This window comes from Impatiens glandulifera, chromosome 1, assembly GCF_907164915.1.
Source record: "Impatiens glandulifera chromosome 1, dImpGla2.1, whole genome shotgun sequence".
Lineage (NCBI taxonomy): Eukaryota > Viridiplantae > Streptophyta > Magnoliopsida > Ericales > Balsaminaceae > Impatiens > Impatiens glandulifera.
The window spans coordinates 149,706,227-149,730,469 of NC_061862.1; the positions used below are offsets into that span (position 1 = coordinate 149,706,227).

Sequence of the window (24,243 nt, forward strand, 5' to 3'; positions counted from 1 at the left end):
AAAATTACCTAGGGCTGACTCCAACTTGCATCTTAGATTTAACTTTCTATATTCCGCTTTTTTTTCAATAAAATTTCCACGATTATTCAAAGATGGATACTCCTCATGCCCTCTTAATGCACACGTTTGCAAAGTGAGCCACCGAATGTTTTCAATAGTTGTTGTAAGCCGTAATCTGTTATTTTGTTTTTCATCTGAATACTATGCATTCATTACTTTGTCAATATGACAAGGATATTCATTAGATTATCAAGATATTCAACTTCCCTATTATTTGGTGAAATATTACATCCTATATGCATAACAAAAGAGCATTTATCCCCATCATTAACTCGCTTTCAATATTTGAATTCATCTATTGTAAATGTAGGTTTTTTGGGTTGCTTATGTTCAAACAAGAAACATGGAAAACAAAAAGAAACATCTTTCAAAGGAGAGTATTCTAACCAAATAAATTTCTTAAACCAATGACTTTGGAACCGTCGATTTTGATTTCCAAATTTGGTCGGCGGGTACTCATCCTTAATAGGTTGATATGACCACATCATATATAAGCTCGTCTAATTTCATCCATTTTATTAAAAGAATATTTCCATATCGGAATACGTAATGCTGGATCAAGTTTAAGAGAACTTACATCAACATCAATTCTAAGAGATTTGTTAGGTTTTTGAGCAGTGATATCAAATTCTTTATTTAAATACCGAATCAAACCAATGTAATTATTTTAACTTGTTTATTAATATTAATTTATATTTTCTTATAAATTTTTTAAATAGTTTAAAATTAAAAAATATAAAACAGACCTAAAATAATGGTTAATTTGGATTTTTATATTTTACCCTTATAAATAATTTGTATTATTAATTATATTAAAATAAATAAAAAATAATGTATAATTATTATATAATCATAATTTTAAAATAAATAATATTATTATATGATTTACATTATTTTATATATAATTTTTTATATTTTATTTATATAAATAAATCTTATTTATATATTAATTAAAATTTATAGATTATTATAAATATTTGTATATTAGAAAATATTGTTAGTATAAAATAAAATAATTATGAATTAATTTTTAGATAAAAATAATATTTTAAAATTGAAGGTGAGGCCAAGGTTGATCCCTTGACCTCATGTTTAGAATTTAGTCCTACAGCCAACTAGGCTAAGAGTCATTTGTTAAATACATGTATATAATATTTTATTTTAAGATTTTAATTTAGGTAGGGCTGTAGCCCACCCTAGCCCATTGTGGCTCCGCCCTGCCCATTACCGCCCCCTCCTGGATTCTCTTCCAAAATGATATATGCATTGGACACTCAGAGCGGTGTCGTTCCTCTCCCCTTTCACCCTCCTCATCAACATAACCCTTAATAATAATATCTGCATTGAACCGTCAATTTTTTTTTTTTTTTTTTTTTTTTTTTTTTTTTTTTTTTTTGTGTAATTTTGTTTCTTTTTTAGAAAATTTATATAATGTAATTGGTTACATCTATTTATAAAATTTGACTTTTTTTTTTCAATTCTTTTCATTAGAGAATATGTATATTTTTTCTATAAAATAATTAATCTTTCTGTTTTTGATATGTTTTTTTTAGCAGAACATAGTGACAAGGTTGGTATAAAGGAAATAAAGTATAATTCTGAAATATGTAAATTTCTTAAATGAATACAGTCAGCAAAATGATATCACTGACACATAATTTAGACATTGGAAGAGATACAGTCAGCAAAATGATATAGACGCTTAAATTAGCAACGATAATGATGATGTGTCTAAAGGTATTTCTTTTAAAAATTGATTTTGAACGATATTACTAAAATATATTTTCCAGCTAGTTTTTACAGCATTTTGTGAATTTTTTTGGGTTTAATGCTTTTTTATTTTTTTATTTTTTATTTATTTTATATTTTCAGCTCAACCATTATTTTTATTAATTGGTTAAGTCAGCAATAAGAAATTATGTAATTCAACCAAACAAAAGACTTATTTTAAATTTTAAAAAATATTTAACTAAAATATTTGTTTAAGAAGTATCTCAAAAATATTTAAATATTATTTTCTGACCTTTCATGATTATTTAAAAATAGATTGGAGTTCCAAAATTACAAAAATAATTTTGGATTTTGAAAAAGTGGAACCAAACTGACCTTAGCACCGCTGTCCTAGGGTCTGACTCTAATTTTGGGTGGTCTAGATTATGGCTCGGGAGCATGGGTCCGGAGGGATCGGTCCTGGGTCCGGAGGGCTCAGTCCCGAACTCGGACTACTCGGTCTTAGGCCTGGGAGACTCGGTCCCATGTCTAATTTACCGGTCTGGTACTTCGATCCTAGGGTTAGGAGGTTCTCAGTCATAGGGTTAGGAGGTCACCGATCCTAGGCTAAAAGAAGGCTCAATCATAGGTTAGAAAATTGGTCACAGGCTAAAGGGAATGTTCGTTCCTTGCTCAAGAACATTGGTCCTAATCCTCGGTCCTAGCTCAAGAACATCAGTCCTCTCTCTCGGTCCGGACTCAAGAACATCGGTCTGGACTCAAGAACATCGGTCCTTGGTCGCGGTCCTAGCTAAGATTCTCGGTCCCAACAGTTCCGAGTGTTCTTAATTTGGTCAAGAATTGTAGGTATTGTAACTTTTGATTCAGATCATCAAGATCTGTAAGTTGCAATCAACTCATATGATTGTAGGGATCAAAATCCTTAACCTTAATCACGATCAATCGATCTCCACAAAAATCAATTTTTAAAACCGGTTTTAGGTCAAAATTTGGGATCTCTTGAATTAGGCCATTTCAAGGTCATATTTTTGTTTCATTGACTTTGAAATGATGAATATAGTTGACCACAACCAAAATAATAACATCATTCAAATTCTATAACAACTTTTGAAAACGAAATTTAAATTCATTTTTTTCAAAATTTTAATTTAATCAAACATGATCGGGATGATGTTACAGTGATCTGGAAATCATCCTAACATGTTTAGAAACATGTTTAACAACTATTTGAATAAAAAATTAGAGACTAAAGCTCAAAAACATGGATTTTAAAAAATCTAGAATTTCAATCTAAATTTTCATGTTTTAAGTTTAAGGTTGATTTGATCAAAATTCTTTCAACAGAAAGTTCACGTAACATCTAGAGATTGATTTTAAACAAAGAAATCATACAATTGAATCCTAGAACAGATCAAACCGATCAAACTTACAAAAATATAATTTTCAATCAAAATTGAAATTCAATGGATCTGAAAGCATACCAACAGTTGGAGATCATTCCAAGGAGTTGTTGAAAACTTTCCCAAAGCCTAGATCGAAGTTGTGATCACCAGAAGTTTTAAAAAAAATGTTCTTGGCTGGAATTTGATTTCATCGACTTTGTATGTGATATGTGATAGTTGTTTGATGGATTGATAGAGAATGACCTAGAGACTATTTATATTAGGTTTGAGGAGGAGGAATTCGACTTCAATTTGATGATTAAAGTTTGTATCGCTCTATCTCATTCGTGGCAGCGTAGTTCTAAGGGAAGATAAGGTAAATACGTGTAGGGTTAATGATGAAGATGATAAGGCGAGCACGTGGGAAGAAAAACGAGAGGATAAAGTCAACTAACGAATGAGATAATCCTTCTAGAAGATCACCGGAGTCCGTCGCAGCTTCCTGGAACTCGCGAAGAAGATGTTCAAAACGACGTCGTTTTGATCAATCCAAAACGCGATGTTTGCGTTCTGTTCGCGTCTGGGCTAACGGGCGTCAACGTCCCATTAGTTGATTCCATGTGGCTCGGGTGCGCGTTGGCTTTGTTACATCCGGCAACGTGGATGATTCTTGGGCGCTAGATTTTCTGATCTGATGGTCCAGAATCCTGTTGCATCAATTAAACATAATTGCTGCTACACAGGATTATCTGTTTTAATTTTATAAAAAAGTTATTTGAAATTGAATTTTAACTACTTCCTTGCATTTTTTTCAGCAAAAATTCCACAAGAAATATTTTTGGGAACATAATAAAAATTATGTTCATTAATTTATTTTGGGTATTTATTTAATTGTTTTATACCATAAATTACACATAATTTATGTTTAAAATCATAATTAAATAATTTCAACCCTTTCTTAGGTTTAATTTGGGTAAAATAAATATAATATTTTAACCACAAATTATTTTTGAATTTTTATTTAATTTTTCTAAATAGGATTTAAGTATCACAATAATTAATCCTAATTTATCCTTTAATCTCTTTTTGGTTATTTTAAATTTAAAAATTCAAAATATTATTATAATTTAATAATATTATTTATAAGATAGGATTTGTCAAATTTTCATGCTTACAACTATATTAAATGAAAAACATCAATTTCTCGATAAAATAATTTATTCAACTTTGTAACAGTTCCACAAGCCTAATTCAATTAATTAATGTGAATGTCAAATTCTTAAAATTTAGATGTTTAAACACCATCAATACAATTTAGAAACACATGGATACCAAAATTATTATTATTATTATTATTTTTTTAGAAAATGACTTACTTAATTTCATTAAAAAAAAAAACTCCAAGGAAAAAATTTACATGAGTTTAGTATTAAGGCAAAAAATATTTTTGCCTTAATAAACGAAATTGACAAAATAGAAATATCACACACGGAATAAAATAAAATAAGTACAATAATCAAAATAACAAACTAACAAAAAATTGAACAACCAAACAACCATGCGTTTTCATCTCACCTTGAAATCGCAAAGATATGCCACTTCATTATTCTTGATGCTCCAATTTTGACACAAACTCTAATTTTGCTCATTCTGGGTATTCGTCTCCAAGTACAGATAAAGGAATTGCAATAAAAATAATGTTTCTCCAAACTTTATCAACATCGCATCTCACCCTAGAAAACGTCCTTGAGTTTCGTTCTGCCCAAACATGGTAAACAATATACGCAAAGCAACATTTGAACACATTTGTATATAATTCATCACCCTTCGCTTTTATAATAGCAATTTCCTTCATATCAATCCACTCCTTGGGGAAGTTGGAGAGAGCCATGGACTTAGAAAATCTACCTGTGATACAAGGAAAATGGGCAACACCCAAGTAAATGACTCAAAGTTTCCTCATTGTCATTACATAAAAGACATTTTGAACCTGGGATGTTCATGAAACGTCTAAGCCTATTATGAGTAAGAAGTATTTCTCGAAAGTCCATCCACAAAATAAATTGGTGCCTCAAAATGATCTTGGGAGACCAAACAATTACATGAGATCATCGAACAATTTCTCATTTGTTCCGAATAGTATCCCAAGCCAAACTTGCAATGAACTTTCCATCATGTTCAACCAACCAACAATGAGAATCCCTATTATTAATAAATTGTAAAACTTGAATAGATTCAAGGATTTTCATACCTTTTAAAATTCGCTGGGTATTCCATTCCCTGTCTTTGATTTCACATATTGTAGTAACTTGACAATCTCTCCTTATCCGAGTTTTTGCAAGCTCTCCTCCTTAAGAGAAATTGGTTCATGCTCAAACCAAGGATCATGTCAGAATAAAGTTCTACGACCATCTCTCATTTGTATTTTGAACATCATCCTAGTACTTTCTTTGAGCTTTAGAATTTTCTTGAGTGACTAGACCATATCAATTTTAATCTTACATGATACCTAAATTTTGTATTGTATTTAGATAAGATTTTTTTTTGGAAATTAGACTTAGTAATTAGACACAAATTTAGAACTTATTGGTTGTTTCTCATTTGGATCTTGATACAAAAATAAAAATTATTAAGTGCTTTCAAATGAGACCTATAATATCACAACCGACAAAAATTATACTGGCACAATAATGAGAATATTCCCTTAGGCGGCAAAAATAGATGAATATCCCTAACGTCCCGATGTTCTAAGATTGAGCCCTTTAGATAGGGATTACAATGGGACGGTTCGGGACGAGGAATGCATTTACCATCCCTGCCCCGTTTTTATTTCGAAAAATCCCCGTGGGGCACCGTTTATAAAATATTTTAAAAAATTAAAAAATTATATAAACGAATTTTTTAATATAATATATATTGAAATTTTATAATATTATAAAGAAATAAACTTATAACTCTTATAAATTATAATCAATAAATATATTGGTGGTTTTATATATTTAATTGTATTTCTAGTGTTCAGGAAAGAGTTAGGGTGAGATCGGGTCGGGTCGAGAAGGGGGCACAAATACCATCTCTGCCTCATTCCCGTTCGATTTTAGGGAAAAACTGTCCCAAACGGGGTAACTCAGTTCGGGATCCGTGGAACAATTTCAAATTGTCATCCTTACCGTTAGAATACACGTTTAACACGACTGGTTAAATTGGTTAAGTGTGTTTGTAAGTTATATGTTTAACCTACGGGAATTACTCGAGAAACGAAAACCTAAAATTTAAAAAAAATAATGAGAATATTCAGAAAAAAAAAGGAATAGACTATCATCAACTTCAGTCCTAATATCTCCTCTAGCTCTAGCTGACAATTAAGTTGAAACAACCAAATTGATGTTATACATAAGAAAATTTACACAAAATATTGGATGAATTAAAATTACACATTTAACTATTCCCTTAAAAGAGTTTTATAAAACATGACCAAAAAAAAGCTAAAGTAGAAAATCTTTATATATATTTGATGATACCAAAATTTTGATCAATTTTAATCTAACATGATACTAAAATTTTGTATTGTATTCACATGAGATTTTGTTTGGAAACTAAACTTAGTAAATAGACTCAAATTTAGAACTTATTTGTTGTTTCTCATTTGGATCTCGATACAAAAATAAAAATTATTAATTGCTTTCAAATGAGACCTATAATATCACAACCAACCAAAATTGTAATGGCACAATAATGAGAATATTCCCTCAGGCGGCAAAAATAGATGAATATCCCCAACGTCCCGAGATTCTAGGATCGAGCCCGTCAGGTAGGGATGACAATGGGACGGTTCGTAGCGGAAAATGCATTTACCATTCCTTCCTCGTTTTTATTTCGGAAAATCCCTGCAAGGGACTATTTATAAAATATTTTTTTTAAAAAATAAAAAATATATATAAACAAATTTTTTTAATATAATATATATTGAAGTTTTATATTATTATACATAAATAAACTTACAACTCTTATAAATTATAATGAATAAATAAATATATTTGTGATTTTATATATTTAATTATGTTTCTAGTGTTCGGGGAAGAATTAGGGTGAGATCAGGGCAGGGCGGGGCGGGGCGAGTCGGGAAAGGGGACACAAATACCATTTTCGCCCATTACCATTCGATTTTGGAGGAAAACTGCCCCAAACGTGGCAATTCGGTTCGGTTACCGCGGGACAGTTTCAAATTATCATCCTTACAGTCAGATGACACGTTTAACACAGCTGTTTAAATTGGTTGAGTGTATTTGTAAGCTATATGTTTAACCTACGGGAATTACTCACACCCTTAAAGAGAAACAAAACCTAGTATTTTAAAAAAGAGTAATGATAGGGAGCGGGAAAAAAATGACAAGAAAGTCTAGGGAAATGATATGTCATTTCCTGAGTGGTTTGAAAATCTGATAATTCTCTCCTATTAAATTTTCAAACCATTCAGAAAATGACACAGCATTTCCCTATACTTTCTTGTCATTTTTTTTCCCGCTCCCTATCATTACTCTTTAAAAAAATAATGAGAATATTAAAACAAAAAAATTGAAATAGACTATCACCAACTTCAGTCCTAATATCTCCTTAGCTGACAATTAAGTTTAAACAACCAAATTGATGTTATACATAAGAAAATTTAGACAAAATATTGGATAGATTAAACACATTCAACTAGATGAGTTGTATTAATTTCCTTAAAAAGTTTTATAAAACATGACAAAAAAATGCTAATGTAGAAAATCCTTATTTTACCTAATTGATTGTCTAATGGAGAAGAAAGAAATAAGGATAATGTTTAGAACAAACATTTGCAGGTAAAGAAAGAAAATAAGGAGCAACAAAAGAAATCAAGGGTCGGAGAAATAATTAAAAGGCATTGTCTATTACCAATCAAGTAAAAATTGTGTTTATAGTCCGACTTTTATAACCTTGGGAAGAAAAAAACCGTGGTTAAAGATATTTGGTAATAATCTCGATTTTTTTTTACCGTGGTTAAAGGAATTTTATAACCTCATTTTTTTAGTCATGATACAATAAACATGGTTTGTTTTTACCTTAGTTAAAGACCTACGTTTTTACTATAACATATTCATTATTGTCGTAGAAAATTGGTAACATCGGTCGAGTTTTCGATGAGAGCGGGAAAAAGTTTGTATGGAGGCCATACACAAGCCGTGATTACAAAGGGTTCATGTTAGAGCTGTATGGTAAGAAGGTGGAGAGGGTGTTCAACACGTACTTAGACAGGGAAGTTCTGGAGGACTTTGTCCGTTGTATCAGGGTATCCGAGCTTGTTGGGGTGGAAGTGGATTGCATTGAGAATTATCTGCCTCATCGAGTGGGGATGCAATATCTGCCTCATCGAGTGGGGATACAGTTCGGGTTTGATCAAGACATTCCCGTAGGTCAAGTTGCTCGTGAAGATGGAAGTTCTGAGACTGCGTGGAGAAATTATGCGCGGCCCATAGTAGATCATGTCATTAATGTGCCAACAAGATTGAGTGAGCCTGAAATAACCACCAGGTACTACCGTTGTTGGAAGAGATCCATAAGGATTCATCTTGAGAGGCCACCTACAAACAGAAATGAAGTTCAACCGGTTGTGAATCAAGAAAGAAACAGAACTGATGGAGTGATGATTCACCCGCCAACTCGTGATCTTGCTGCTGCTTCTTCTTTGGCTCATCATCCCGGTTCAACAACATTGAATGTAACAAGAGACCACCCATTACCCCAGCCAACTTGTAATGTTGCTTCTTCTTCGGCTCATCCAGGTTCAGCATTAGTACCCCGCCAATTGATCGTGCTGTTGCTTCTTCTTCGGCTCCTCATCATCATCCCGGCACAAGATGGATTTTAATAAGAGACCCATTACCGCCCCTTCCTGGATTCTCATCTAGAATATATATGCATTGGACACTCAGAGCGGTGTCATTCCGATCCCCTTTCGCCCTCCTCATCAACCATAACCCTTAATTTGAGTTTTTTTTTTAATTTTGTTTACTTTTTTAGAAAATGTCTTAATATAATTGTCACACCTATTTATAAAATTTGACATTTTGTATCCAATTCTTTTCATTAAAGAATATGTATATTTTTTCTATAAAATAATTAATCTTTCTGTTTTTGATATGTTTTTTTAAGTAGAACATAATTATCCTATGGTCTTGTAAGATTTATGACAAGTTTGGTATAAAGGAAATAAAGTATGAATTCTGGAATATGTAAATTTTTTAAATGAATACATAATTTAGACATGGAATATATACAGTTAAGGATGACAATTTGAAATCGCCCTACGAAAACCGAACTGAATTGCCCCGTTTAGGACGGTTTTTCCCCGAAACCGAATGGGGATGGGGCGGGGATAGTATTTGTGTCCCCCGGCCCGCCTCGATTTCACCTCGATTCTGCCCCGAACATCATAAACATAATTAAATATATTAAATTACTAATAATTTATTCACTATATATTTTATAAGAGTAATTAGGTTATTTAATATATTACAATATATATTATATTAACAAAATTCATTTATATAATTTTATTGTAAAATTTTTATTTATTTTTTAAAAAAAATTATTAATGGTGTCCCGTGGGATTCTCCGAAACCGAAAAAAATTGAACGGGGCAGGCATGGTATTAAAAATATCCCCAAAATTAAAACTTGGCAGGGATGGTAAATGCATTACCCGCCCCAAACCGCCCATTTCCATCCTTAGATACAGTCAACAAATTGATATCAACGCTTAAATTAGCAACGATAATGATTATGTGTCTCTAAAGGCATTTCTTTTAAAAATTGATTTTGAACGATATTATTAAAATATATTTTCCACCTATTTTTTTACGGTATTTTGTGTTTTTTTTCCCTTTCAGTTTAGCGTTTTTTATTATATTTTTCAAATCGGTTAATTATATTTAAAAAGTCGGTTGTAATTTTTTTTAAATATTTTTTTTATTAAACTCAGTTCCATAAAGATTATAGACATATATTCAACAATACAAATCAATTTCAGAAATAATTTAATTATCACAAGTTCAACCTAATAAACACTAGTAAAAAAATGACAAACACAGAATATATCTTATATAAATGAAAAACATCAGTAGGTCGTTAAAATAATTTATTTAACCGGCCACATTCTTAATAATTTACTCATAAAAGTTCCACAAGCCTAATTTAATTAATGTGAGAATCCAAATTCCTTATATTTGGATGTTTAAAACACCAACAATACACATTCAGAAATACATGGATACAAAAATATTTGTATTGTACTTAGATTAGATTTTGTTTGGAAATTAAACTTAGTAAATAGCCATAAATTCAGAACTTATTAGTTGTTTTTCATTTGAATCTCGATACAAAATAAAAATTATTAAGTACTTTCAAATGAGACCTATAATATCACGACTACATTATAAACAAGTTAACATGAACCTAACAAATAGTACTATATTGTCAAAGAAAAGGTACGTGCAACTAAGGCTTTACCTTATTTAAAGTAACATGGACATGAAAATCGTGAGAATCTGCACCAACCAAATAATTCATAAGCCTCATCCATAAGCCTAAGGGTTTTCTCTAATGCATCCTCATCCATAAGCCTACAACACAATAATGAGAATATTACCTCAGGCGGAAAAAATAGGTGTTGTTAGAAATCTTGTCTTGAAATATATTACAGAAATATATATAAAATGATGTACAAATAAATGGAATAAATAAAATATGTGAAGAACAATATCGCCGAAATACATAATTGTTTCAATTGTTAATAATAATAAATTATCAAACAATTAATAATAATAAACTCATGTACGTTACACTAGAGATTAACAACATTTTGTCAATTGGTCATCAAGGCATTTTAAATTAATTAATTCAAATTATACATTTGGATCAAATTTCACCCTTTAATTCACGTTTGAATTTCATGTGAATTTGATTTAATTTTATTACCCACATTCTAATTTCCTTTCATTAATGGAATTTATATAATTAGTTTAAAATTTTCAACAATCCCCCACATTAATGGAAATTGAAAGATTAACCCGGTGAAATGTTCAACATATCAATATTAAAAATTGTTATAAGTCATACAAAGACTTTATAAACTTTCTTTTTCATATATTTCATAAAATCATTTTGAAGACATTGGTTCTTCAAATTTTTATGAAAGTAATTTAAAAGAAATGACACGTTTATTGATCTCAAAATCCTCAAATTTAAAATATCATTTGAGCACCAAATCAGCAAATACAAACAAGACATTTTCTTATTATTTTATTTCTTTTGTAAAGTTGCGCAACTTTATCTTCTTTAGAGAATATATTTCTCTAACAATAAATTATCTTTTATTTATCATAATATACACAATTATTTTGGTGTTATTATTAATAAAAATATTTGCCCCCACATTCGTGTTGGTACCATTTTTTTAAATCACACACATTTATGATTTAAATCAATGTTTTTCTAATCAAGATATTGTCACACAATTCTTTTAAAATTTCTTTTGTTATACTTATCATACAAGGATTAATATAACTATATTATAAATATTTAATTGAATAAAACATAATTTCTATACAAGATATTAGAATGTTTATTCATATATAAATCAATCTTCACATCATCTCTAAATAAGAAATTAAAATATTTAATCAATTAAAATATTTATTTCAACACTTAATTTTTATAGAAGAAATTAGGATATTCAATCAAATAAATATTCACCATATCACATGATTTCTTCAAAAGAAATCATAATGTTTCAAGCATCTTTGACCGAAGTCGCTTAAACATTTATTTTCGGTTGCATGTCTGTATCCCATAATATCGACACGTTTGCCACATTATTTCTCAAATCAAACAAGACTTTTTCTTCTAATTATTTCATTTCAAAAATATCAAATTAAGTAAGTCTTTATTTAATATATTCATATATCATTAAACAAATGCTTTTATAAAATACATCAATAACTAATTATTATAATTAATTAGAATATTAATTATTAACTAATATCTATATCTATCTATCTATATATATATAATAACACTTAATTTAAAATGTTGGAGGTGTACAATCATCCACAAAATAAAGTAATTTTTCTTTCCTAATAATTATTTATTTTAATTATTTTCTCTCTCTTAATATATATATATATATATATTTTTTTTTTCATCCCTTACTTTAATTATTAAGTCTCATTCCATATAAATATTTATATTTTTTGGCACTAATAATATAAAATATTTTTTTATCAATAATTTTATATTAAAATATTTAATATTACGTAACATATTTATTTTTATATTTAATAATAACAATATATATATATATAATAATAATGCTTAAAGTTAACATTTTTATAAATGCACAAACCTTTATAATTTTATACTTATTTGTCACAATATATATATATATATTATATTAGTTTTCATCATTAATTTTATATAAATACATTTTATCTTTTATCATACATTTTTTCTCTCATCATATATATAGTAATATATATCAAATACAAAATATATATGCATACACAAAATAATAAAATTATTTTAACAATCATAAGTGGTTTAGCGGATTAAGTGTTCACATTTCATGCGGAAGACCAGAGTTTTATATTTTCATGAAGATTTTCTTGAATATAATATATATGGCGCAACTTTTAAACAAATCATAGGCATCTGAAAGTGTGAGATCGGAATTAGTGGTTGGTTTGACGAACATTTAAATATCTGAGGTCAAGAGATGGAGGTCGATGGTTTGTCGAGTATGATATTGGAATTAGTGGTTGGTATGACGAGTATTTGAAATTGTGAGGTCACGAGATGGAGGTCGGGTGGTCGGTGGTTTGTCGAGTATGGTATCAGAATTAGTGGTTGGTATGTCAAAAATTTGAAATTGTGAGGTCACAAGATGGAGGTTGAGTGGTGGGTGGTTTGTCGAGTGTGAGGTCGGAATTAGTGGTTGGTTTGGCAAGCATTTGAAAGTGTGAGGTCACAAGAGTATTTGAAAGTGTGAGGTCACGAGAGCATTTGAAAGTGTGAGGTCACGAGATGTTGGTCGGGTGGAGAGTGATTTGTCGAGTGTGAGGTTGGAATTAATGGTTGATTTGAAGAGAATTTAAAAGTGTGAGGTCATGAGATGAAGGTCGGGTGGTGAATGGTTTGTCGAGTTTGACGACAAAATTAGTGGTTTGTTTGGCGAGCATTTGAAATTGTGAGGTCACGAGGTGGTGGGTAGTTTTTCGAGTTTGACGAAGGAATTAGTGGTTGGTTTGACGAGCATTTGAAATTATGAGGTCACGTGGTGGTGGGTGGTTTGTTGAGTGTGAGGTTAGAATTAATGGTTGGTTTAAAGAGAATTTGAAAGTGTGAGGTCACGAGATGGAGGTCGGGTGGTGGGTGGTTTGTCGAGTGTGAGGTTGGAATTTATAATTGGTTTGACGAGCATTTGAAAGTATGAGGTCCCGAAATAAATGTCGGGTGGTGGTTAACTAATTGGTAATAAATATTAAATACAAAATATATATGCATACATAAAATAATAAAATTATTTCAACAATTATAAGTGGTCTAACGGTTTAAATGTCAAGTTTTACACAAATTATAAGCATTTGAAAGTGTGAGGTCGGAATTAGTGGTTGGTTTGGCGAGTATTTGAAAGTCTGAAGTCACGAGATGGAGGTTGGGTGATGGGTGGTTTGGCGAGTGTGATGTCAGAATTAGTGGTTGGTATGACGAGAATTTAAAATTTTGAGGTCACGAGATTGAGGTCGGGTGGTGGGTGGTTTTTCGATTGTGAGGTAGAAATTAGTGCTTGGTGTGGCGGGCATTTGAATGTGTGCGGTCACGAGATGGAGGTCGAGTGGTGGGTGGTTTTTCGAGTGTGAGGTTGGAATTAATGGTTGGTTTGGCGATCATTTGAAAGTGTGAGGTCACGATATGAATGTCGGATGGTGGTTAATGGTTGGTTTGATGTTGGATAAGAGGTTTGTGATCAATTGAGGGATTGGTTGTTGATTTGTTGAAGTGGGAGTAAAAGAGAAGTTGACTAAGATTGATGAGTGGTTTGTCGAGGTATAAAGGCATATGAAAAAGTGTGAGTCACAAGATTAGGTTCAGTGGGTGATTTGCCGAGGGGATAGAGAGGCATATGAAAAAGTGTGAGTCACAAGATGAGGGTTAGTGGATGGAGGTCGGGTGGTGGGTGGTTTACCGAGTGTGATTTTGAAATTAATGGTTGGTTTGACGAGCATTTGAAAGTTTGAGGTGACGAGGTAAATGTTGGGTGGTGGTTAGTGGTTGGTTTTGCGTCGGATAAGAGGCGTGTGATCAATTGGGGGATTTGTTGTTGATTTGTTGAAGTGGAAGTAAAAGAAAGGTTGACTAAGATTGGTGAGTGGTTTGCCGAGTGATGAAGTCATATTAAAAAGTGTGAGTTACAAGATTAGGGTCAATGAGTGGTTTACCGAGGGAATAAAGAGTCATATGAAAAAGTATGAGTCACAAGATGATGGTCAATTTGACGAGATATAAGAGGTGTGTCATTAATTGAGGTCGACTAAGATTGGTGGGTGGTTTGCTAAAGGGATAAAAAATGCATATAAAAAAGTGTGAGTCACAAGATTAGGGTCAATTGAGGGGTAAAGTGGGTGCCGAAGGGATAAAATATATGTTTATTTTAAGTTTAAGATGAAAATTAATTTTATCTAAAATATTAATAAATAAATAATTTTTTATATATATTCTTATCCGTGCATATGCACGGAATTCATGCTAGTTATAAATATTTATTCATGTCATCAATTCGTCCATTTCTTAATTAATTATATGACTTTAACTTTTCATAAAAGTTTTTGTATACGATAGTCTTTATCCACGCATATATACAAATAACTAGTTAATCATACTTATTATGAATTAACACAAATTATCATATTATTAACCAAAATATATATATATATATATATATATATATATATATATATATAAGCAATCACTTAGAAATACAATATATAACAACAAATGTACCTCATGTCTTAATTGAAGTAATTACATTATCGTTCTTTGACCGATAATCCACGTGAAGCAATAATGCTCAAACTAAATCTCGATAGATCGTTCTCACCCAGATAATTTTTTACGAAGATAATTTCGACTCACATAGTCGTCTCTTTGAACGCATTTATATAATGAGCTCTAACACAAATGATATTCATTTTATGTCATCAAATGATTAATCACACAAGTTATATAAAAGAAATTAAAATGCTTCAAAATTTAAATGACAAAGTCATTTTAGCAAATTAAATTTCTACAATAAGAAATTGTTAAGTGCGCCATTTCATTTCATAATTTCTACACAAGAAATTAAAATGGTTTCAACATCAATGACTAAAGTCATTTGAACTAGTCTAATTTCTATCAAGAAATCATTGACTATCTATTCATCTCATAATTTCTACACAAGAAATTAAAATGGTTTCAACATTAAATGACTTTAATCATTTGAACTAGTCTAATTTCTATCAAGAAATCATTGACTATCTATTCATCTCATAATTTTTACATAAGAAATAGGAATGGTTTCAACATGAATGACTTCCATTCATCTAGATTCGAACTAGGGACCTTTCGCCTTTTTGTACCATTTCATTGTTATATTACTGTTTACGACCTTTTTTCTTCTTTTCAGAAAAACTTATTTTTCTTACTTTTTGACTTAAACTTTGTCAAACAAAATTGATAACTTAGTATCATAATCAAAAGGTAAATATATAAAAGGTAAATATATAAGACAATCTATATGTACATATATAAATAGACCATATTTCGTTAATAATCAACCTATCGCATTCTTATTAATCATCACGCTTAATTAATTTAAGAGTGTATATATATTATAATTAATTATTTTAAAACTGAAACTATATGTTTCAATTATAATTAATTTTAATTACTATTACTACATTATAATTATTAATTTATTTCTGAAATATAAAAGCTAACTCTTTAGTTACTTTTTTTCATTTATTATTAATAATTATTTTAATAACCAACAAACATTTAAGTAAAAATAAAATAAATTATTGTTTTCTAATTTATTTTCTAGAAAATGTTTGTACAATGAATATACATCATTTTTCTTTAGAATATATATTTACATCAACATATATTAGCTTATAAAAGTAAGCTTTCATACAAATAATATTAATAATAATTAACATTATATGTATACAATAAAGACTTATCTTTATTTGTAGATTCTTTTATTCCTTTAGATGAACAACTTTATATTGTCGAAATAAGTCATCATTTGTTTTATAACATCATAACTTGTATTCCTAAAACATCAAAGACAAAAATTTCGATGGCACAAGCTACTAAACACTAGTAAAAAAAGACCTTTTAGCCATTGGTAAACCAATCGCTAGAAGACTATAGTGATTTGTCATAAACCAATCGCCATCAATCGGCATAGGTGTTCTCGTTGTTGCCTTAATTGGCAATGGCGATTGGTGAATGTCCAATCGCAATTTCCCTATGGCGATTGGTTTGTCTTCCAATCGCAATTTCCCTTTAGTCTCTGGCGATTGGTTAGTATACCAATCGCCACTTCCATTTATCAAAAAAACATTTTAAAAAAATAGCGATTGGTTAATAAACCAATCGCCACTTCCATTATCGAAAATAAAAAAAATTAAAAAAAAATTATCAATTTTTTTCAGTAACAGCAAATGAGCAAATGGGTTAGAAATCCTTAAACTAGAATGTGAATCCACGTGTGTGGCTGGAAAACCTGTAACTGTATCATGCCCGACCACAACCCATGGTAAGTCCAGAACCAATCTTCTAATACATGTACACGACAATAATAATATCACTGTAAAAACAAATGTTGGATTATGAGGTTTGCCTTACCTCACAAGAACCGATAGATCTTTCATTATTTGAGCTAGCTCATTTACTGATTCCACCACCTACAACAATTATGGTTTATATTTAATTTTGTAACATACAAACCAAATCCAATCCTACTAAAGAACTTTCCACATACCTCTTGGATTTCCTTTTCTCTTTCGACATTAAATGCTTCGTTTTTCTTCAATTTCGCCATTTGATGCTCATTAAACCCCTTTTTATTTACATTATCAGATTAGTCCATTGATTTCCAAGACAACAAAGGTAGAGAACAGTAAAGAGTAACCCCAAGAGAAAGAAAACAAATTATATATGTGTGAGCACCTTAAGAACCCCATAATAAAATAAGTTCTCAAGTTCTCAATTCATTTAAACCCCAAATAAATACAAGAGATAACACCACACAAGCTGGAAAGCCACATCCAATCAAGCAAGATGGTGCATTAAGTTACAAACCTGAATAACAAAAACTTTCTCAGATGCTAATCTCTTTATGACACTGGCAGTAGATATGGTATCTCTTCCAGAAGCAACAACCAATAAAGGACCATCCCTGAAAAGAGAAACTTATTACTCTTCTTTATTACAATTGATCCCAAGTGCAACATAATTCGAGCTAGGTTAAGATACTATGAGGCTGCAGACAATTTGAAGAAGAATAGTATCCCATTTATGAAGTAGTATAACTTAACAATTATAAGCTTCACGCAAGTCCAAGACCCCCGATATTTTGAAAAGCAATACGCAATCTCCATGATAATTTAACCTACTGGTCATAAAACAATTGAAAGAATCTGATGTCTTTGTAAAATATCCAAAATGTTATGAATCCAAATAACTTGTCATAATTAGGCAAATGTATGACAATACTAAAACCTAATATCTCCATACATAATTATATGCTTCAGCACGTGCTGCAATCTTACAAATTATGTTTGACACAACAAAAACTAATGTTGTTCGATTCTGGTGGAAACATAACTTAGTAATATTAACAAATGTTCTTCCTCTAGAGGTAAATGTTAGCAACTTGTTAAACAAAATGTCTTTCTAGTATCTTGGGACATTCTATTGAGAAGGCTGGCTGGATAACTAACCCTATTCGTTCACTTTGAAAAGTAGAAAGCCTCAACTTTCTATTTTCAAATATCATCTTATCTTTTCGTAATAAACAATGGTACATGAAATAATACATTTCCACATGCCAACATTTGATCTTCAATTTACCAATGCATGATGAACTTCAGGAAATGGTAAACAGAATCTTAGGCTGATTTTGTTGTTCATACATCAATTTGATCAATTTAAAACAATACAAAATAAATTGAGGGTGGTAGGAGAGCATACTTCTCAAAATCATCCCGAGTCATGTTTATTTCTTACATCAGCTTCTATGATGGATGATAAACTAGTGCTGCCACCATTCTCTGCCCGAATAGACAATATTCTCTTGCCTCTACAAGCTAAGATGAATTGTGAATAACGATACAATGTGATGATGATGTAATATAACTTGTTGTGGATAGAAACTGGGAGCCAGTGAAGCCACTCGTTAACACCTCTTATCGGTTGCGTAACTCGCTGTTGACAAATCGATAAAATAAGGTCAATCACTAATCTAATCTAGTTGTATGTCCTATAAACTTACACAAATAAAACTCCAATGTAAAATTGAAATACAAAGAGCCACTATAAATAATAATCAAAGAACTTACAAATAACATTACAAATTACTGTTAGAAGACTACCAAAATTGAACATAAGAAATGTTACTTCTTCCTCAACACTTACCTCTTTCTGCTGCTGAAGCCGTATCAAGTAATTTGATTGTTTCGTTTGAAGTTCGGTTGAAAGGTTCTGAAGGTCGGTTGCTAGAGCATGCTACAAGAAAAGAATACACATAATATGAAACCAGCATTGATCTAGAAAGAAACCAGTCGAGAAACTCAGTTGGAAATGAATACCATAGAAAAAACCACACACACAAAATTGCTTGTACCTGTACATTCTTCATAATATTTGATCCTCAGAGGGACCAGTAGCAGAAATTCTCTTTAATCTCTTCTCCGACTTTTTCAAAAGATCTGTTATTTTTTTATTTCATGAATAAGAGACTCAATCATGCGCTGATCTTCTTTACCATCTCCAAATGAAGGCATTAAAGCTTTGGCATGAGCTTTAGCGAGCTCTAACATTTTCGAACCCAAACCAGAGGTAGACCCACAGTAAGGGATAAAATGGTGCCACATGGCGCGGTCTTCAATTGAAGTATATGTGGTCTAATAGCGATTGGAATTATAACCAATAATTACTACATTGACAATAACGACTGGTCTTTACACCAATCGCTATTATTGATAGCTATTACCTTTATTTTTAATAGTGAAATAACTTAGCATATTAACTGTTTTAAAATTTTTAGAAATCTTGTCTTGAAATAAATAACATAAATATATATAAAATGATGTACAAATAAATGAAATAAATAAAATATGTGAAGAACAATATCATCGAATAAATGGTTGATTTGAGGCATGTGTTAGACACATTTTCCTTAAAATAGTTATATTGTGTCCCATTTGTATTGAAACTTATCATAGATGGCTGTCTCCCAGGGTACAACGAATCCAATAGTGATTCTGCACTAAAATCACTACTTGTCGAATTTGATCAGCGTACCTGAACTATCACCGGGTTTCAACAAAAATATCGAGCAAAGAACTCGAAAAACACTCACAAAACAAGAAGAGATCTTTTGGAATTCTAGAGTGAGAAAATATAAAGAATGAAGTGAAAAAGAGATATTAGATGGAGTGGGATAGAATGCCTATTTACATTGTTGAAATAATAAATTGTTAATTAAATCATCAATTGATCCAACGGCTGACATCAGTTGCTTCTTCATTTGCCTTAATATTTCTTCTATTAAGACATTTATTTTACAATACTCATGTTACATAGTTTTTTTAATTGTTAATAATAATATTAAATTATCAAACAATTAATAACAATAAACTCATATACGTTACAATAGAGATTAACAACATTTTGTCAATTGGTCATCAAGGCATTTTAAATTAATTAATTCAAATTATACATTTGGATCAAATTTCACCATTTAATTCACGTTTAAATTTCATGTGAATTTAATTTAATTTTATTATCCACATTATAATTTCCATTCATTAATGGAATTTATATAATTAGTTTAAAAATTCTAACAGGTGTATATACCTAACATAATGAGGTTTTAGGATCGAGCCCATCAGAATATACACTTAGCAATGCGGGTTAAATTGGTTGTGTCTGATGGCACTTCAATAGGTCGTTCAATAGGTTGTGAGTCCACTCTTCACAATTCTAGGAATACAAGTAGGAATCGAAATGACCCGATCCATGAGCTCAAACGATCCTGGATCCAGAAGCCATTGACTCTATAACGGGAGAAAATGAGATCTATGTGAGGCAACCCCCACTCAATGACAATAGTATTTCATGTAATCAAGCTGTAGCCATTGAGGATAGTGAGGAAAGTAATGCTTACAATTTCTCTGATGAAGAGGTCCAGGACAATCTAGAAAGTCAGGAACCCAACACTTATATTCATTCATGAATATAGTGACATGGAACATAAGGGGACTCAATGACCCACTGAAATGTAAAGAAATCAGGAGGATCATTGAGAACCAGAAGATCACTATTATGGGTATTCTTAAGACAAAAGTAAGAAGCTGGAACATTGAGAAGGTTAACAAGCTATGTATTGTTAGCAACTGCGAAATCATTCACAACACAAATGACAAAACGAGTAGAATCTGGGTTATCTGGGATAACAAAGTAGCTGAGGTTAGGGCTCTCTTTTTGAATGATCAAGAAATCTTGGTTGAGGTCAAAGACAAAATCACATGAATCGTGTTTAATCTTGCTAGTGTTTATGATAAAAGACTCCTCCGGAATTGTCTTAGAAACTGGATCGGTAGTGATAAATCTTAGGTTGTCCTCGGTGATTACAACGTAACTAGAAACGAATCTGATCGTAGCCCAGAATCCGAAATAACTCGGAATATGATTGACTTTAATGATTGCATTAGAGATATGAGTTATATGGAGCCTACCAATTCTGGGAATTTCTTCACTTGGTCTTCTACGAGAGGGAATGAGGAAATTAGAAGAAGTAGAATTGACAATTGTCTGGTAAATAAGAACTAAATTAACCAATTTCTGAGAAGTCAACTTCACGTTCTGAATCTGGATATATCTGATCACTTCCAAATTAAATTGTTCTGGGAAAATGAAGAAATGTTCAAAAGGCCCTTTAAAATTTTCAATTTCTGGATGGAAAACGACAAATTCAAAGGTATTCTCGAAAGCGTATGGTCTACAGATGTCAGGGGATCCAACATGTACATGGTTTCTAAGAAGCTTAAGCTCCTGAAGAATTGTCTTCAAAGCTTTGACAAGAAGAAGTTCAGCAATATCTCCAATAGAGTTCTGGCTGTTAGAGAAGACCTGGAAAAAGTTTAGAAAATGTTATTAAGTGATGATAGTGATGAACAACTCAATAAAACGGAAAGGGATGCGCTTGAAAACTTCAGGAAGCTGAGTCAGCTTGAAGTGAATTTTGTTAGACAGAAATCAAGACAGAGCTGGCTCTCGTTGGGTGACAAAAACACAGCTTTCTTCTACATAAAATGCAAGGCTAGAAACATAAGAAACAATGTATACAAGATGAAGAATTATGATGGTGAATATGTTAAGGGTAAAAAAGGTGTACAAGTTTTGGTTATCAATTTCTATAAGCAGCTTATGGGTACAAGAAAGCAACATCAAAGTCACATGAATACCTTGTATCAGATTATTGATTGGAAAATCTCTGCAGAAGATAGTCGCGAGCTGATAAGGGTGGTCATGAGGGTTGAGGTTAAAGAAGCTCTATTTAGTATTGATGGGATTAAAAGCCCGTATTTTGATGGTTTTAATGCACAGTTTTTCAAAGAAAATTGGTCGGTTGTGGGTAAAGACGTTACTGATGGGGTTCTAGAGTTTTTCAAGAACAAGAAGATGTTAAAGTAATGAAATATAGCGGTCCTAATTTTGATCCCCAAAACTACGGTACCCGAGAACGTACAAGATTTCAAACCAATTTCTGTTGGAATGTGATTTATAAAATAATTTCAAAAATTATTTCTAAACGATTTAAAAATGTCATAGGAAAAATTATAAATCTTAACTAATCTGCATTCATCTTCAGTAGGATAATCTCTCATAATATTCTTCTCATGACGGGCCTTTTAAAAGGCTACGTGAAAAAGAAAATATCCCCGAGAGTGGCTTTCAAAATAGATATCAAGAAAGCTTTCGACTCTGTTAGATGGGAAGTCATTCAGGACTTTCTGGTTGTTTATGTTTTTCCTATAATTTTTATTGATTGGATTATGCAGTGCGTTTCATCATCCTGCTTTGTTGTTACCGTCAATGGAGTCCACAGAGGCTATTTTAAGGGGGAAAACGGGGTAAGGCAAGGGGACCTCCTCTCTTCTTACATTTTCGTAGTTATCATGGCGATCTTTGAGAGCATCTTTGCGATGTTCCGAAAGAATCGTCCATACATCTTTCACCCATTCTGTGAGGTAGAGGAGGTAACCCATTTATATTTTGCTGACGATTTGTTTATTCTAGCGCACGAAAACATTGATTCTATTAAAACTATTAGAGATGCACTAACGTTCTTTTCTATGGTTACATGTTTAACTATTAATGAAAGCAAAAGTGTGATATTTTATGGAGGCGTGGAGGAAGAAACAAAATAGAACATCTTCAACATCATGGGCATCAAGGAAGACAACTTTCCCGTAAGGTACTTAGGGATTCCATTAACCACGAAACAGATCAAGATCTCACACTATAAGTCGCTGATTGAAAAGGAAAAAACATGATATCTGGATGGGAAGCGAAAAAACTTTCTTATGCAAGGAGGATCGAAATTATCAAAACCGTGGTCATGGGCATAGTTGCTACTAGACGCAACAAATGGTTATTCCGAAGAGGGTAATGAAGGAGCTCGACACGCTGATGAGGAACTTTATCTGGGGCAGTAGCGGAAGAGGAGGAAAGAAAGTCAAATGGACCGCTCTCTGCAAACCGAAGGACGAGGGAGGCATCGGCTTGAAGACCTGTATCGATTGGAACAAAGGTCACACCTTTAAGCATCTGTGGGCTTTGGAGCGCAATCAGGAGTCACTATGGATCAAATGAGTGCATACGAGGTTTTTTATGAAATACGAAATTGTAGATCTTTATGACATCCGACTAGGGAACGGGAAAGGCACTCTATTCTGGCACGATCCCTGGTTCGAAAACAACACCAAATTTGATTAGCGTGGGACATTCTTAACAATATAAGTTCAACTTTTAACTCACTAATCTATATATATGTATATATATATGTATGTATATATATGTATGTATATAAATATGTATATATATATGTATGTATATATATGTATGTATATAAATATGTATATATATATTGCTTAATTTTCAAAGTGTCCGAATTATCGGGTCGAAAGTTGTGGTTAATTTAGATATATATGTGAGAGTAAATAGATATTTAGGTCGAATTGTGGGTTGACCCGCCCATAAACTAAAAACGGTTATGTATGTTTCGAAATTTGCAACCTAACAAAACAAGTACAACTCTTTAACCAAGTGTGATTGGGATGTGATTTGTCGAGGGATAATAGACCGGTAACAATTGAAAATGATTAAAAAATATAAATCAAATATTTGATTGACCAAAGTGTTAGGTCACGATAATAAATATTAAAAATTATGAATCAAATATTTGATTGACCAAAGTGTGAGGTCACGATAATAAATATTAAAAATTTTGAAACAAATATTTGATAGACTAAAGTGAAAGTGTACGGTCACAAGATTAGAGGTTCATTGAAAAAAATATGTGATGAGATATGTGAGAAGATGAGTTGTTTTACCGAAGTAATAAATAAAATGTGAAATAAGAGTGTTCTATTTTTATTTTAATATATTATTCTTGATTTATTAAAATTTTAAACATTTAATACATATTATTATAAAAAAAT

The 24,243-nt window shown here is 31.3% G+C and overlaps 1 pseudogene; it reads right to left on the minus strand.

Moving 5' to 3' along the window:
• Positions 1 to 16,602: 16,602 nt before the first annotated feature.
• LOC124910559 lies at positions 16,603 to 19,337 on the minus strand (annotated as a pseudogene).
• Positions 19,338 to 24,243: the final 4,906 nt, after the last annotated feature.